Raw genomic sequence first — 1,375 nt, forward strand, 5'->3', positions numbered from 1 at the left:
GCCCTCAGGAAGCGCAGCACATGCTGATCCTTTGGAATCTGTACACAACAGGCAGGGGTAACAACTTCAATACAAAGTTTTTGAGTTATAGTTAGTGAGAAATGCAAAGACATTCTTTCACCTTTCAGCCAACGGATGCTTATCCTCTATTTGCAATCTACAATATATCTGTGAACAGCAAAACTGACTTTGGTGTGGATGCAGGAGCAAAGCATATGTTTAAGTTAAGCGATTGTCTAGAAATAAAGGTGGATTTTACAGAACTGCACAAACAGCTATGTATTTCAGTAGACTGTGTTTGTGTGTGAGCGACCTTGCCCTTGTGGGTTTCCTGGAGCCACTGGCGCAGTCGAATAAGACAGCTCTCCTGCAGAGGCGTTAAATCACCTAGGTAACGTCTGATGTAGTCGGCATCCAACTTGTCTATGGGCAAAAAACACATGTACAGCGTAAAGTTAGCACATATTGCATGCATCAGACAAAGACACCAGCAGCTGTTCACTACAGTGCATTTAAAAAAAAAAAAAAAGCAACAAAAGAAAAGCAGTGAACCACCAAACAAAATGTTGCTTAAGGCTCCTATCAACCCAGCGTGTTGTTACGAGCTATACAGCAATGGCTTAAAATGTTTCTGCAAGCTTGGTGCAGTTTGCTGCTGTTACTTAGCAATATGCAACTTGGCAGTGTTTGATAACCCGGAGAGAGAAAAACACTAGGGTGTAACCACTGCTGTGACACATGACACTCTGCCATGGGCTTTTTAATTCACAAGATCATATATTCAGCTTTTAAAATATTCAATTTAGTCCTATAAAACCAAGAGGTTTTTAGTGCTAATATTTACAGACTCCCAGGCACCAATGCTGAAAATAGAGTGAAGATTTACTCAAGAGCTTAGCTAGGAAGGTTGTAGCTACTTAGTTCTATCCTCTGTAAATATCTTTCAGTAAATATATATAAGACACAAAGGGACAGTATACATGACACTGCACTTTTGTGTTATGTGTTGGCTGCTATTCTGTACTTAATTGTGACTCGTGAGTAGCCACTGACCATCGGGAGAGCCAGCCACTAGCTCTGTGGGACAGGCCGGGTCTTCATCATTGGCATTGTTCACTGGGATTGCTCGGTCAGTAGAAGGGGGCGGCAGCTGGAGCCCGGCACCAGCAGCGCCAGAGACAACAGTGGGTGTCCAACGAGGTATGTAAGCTACTCCTTCCTCCTCCAGCTCTCTGAGGTAGTATTCAATAATTTCTTTACCCTACAGCATTGGAAGGACACAAAACTATGCGATAAAAATCAGAAAAATACACAAATACTGAAAGCAAATGCAATATTTCTCTAAGTGCAGAGGTATAATCTATATACTATGTAT

General features: G+C 41.9%; 1 long non-coding RNA gene across 1 annotated transcript; it reads right to left on the bottom strand.

Moving 5' to 3' along the window:
- LOC111648615 (uncharacterized) lies at positions 1-1,257 on the bottom strand. The gene is made up of 3 exons (XR_002760165.1): positions 1,054-1,257; positions 314-423; positions 1-38 (listed from the first exon to the last, which is right to left on the bottom strand). It is a non-coding gene; the product is annotated as an uncharacterized LOC111648615 (long non-coding RNA).
- Between the last annotated feature and the right edge of the window lie 118 nt (positions 1,258-1,375).

This window comes from Seriola lalandi, unplaced genomic scaffold (genome assembly GCF_002814215.2).
Source record: "Seriola lalandi dorsalis isolate HSWRI2012SDOR001 ecotype SW California unplaced genomic scaffold, Sedor1 jcf7180002044040, whole genome shotgun sequence".
NCBI lineage: Eukaryota > Metazoa > Chordata > Actinopteri > Carangiformes > Carangidae > Seriola > Seriola lalandi.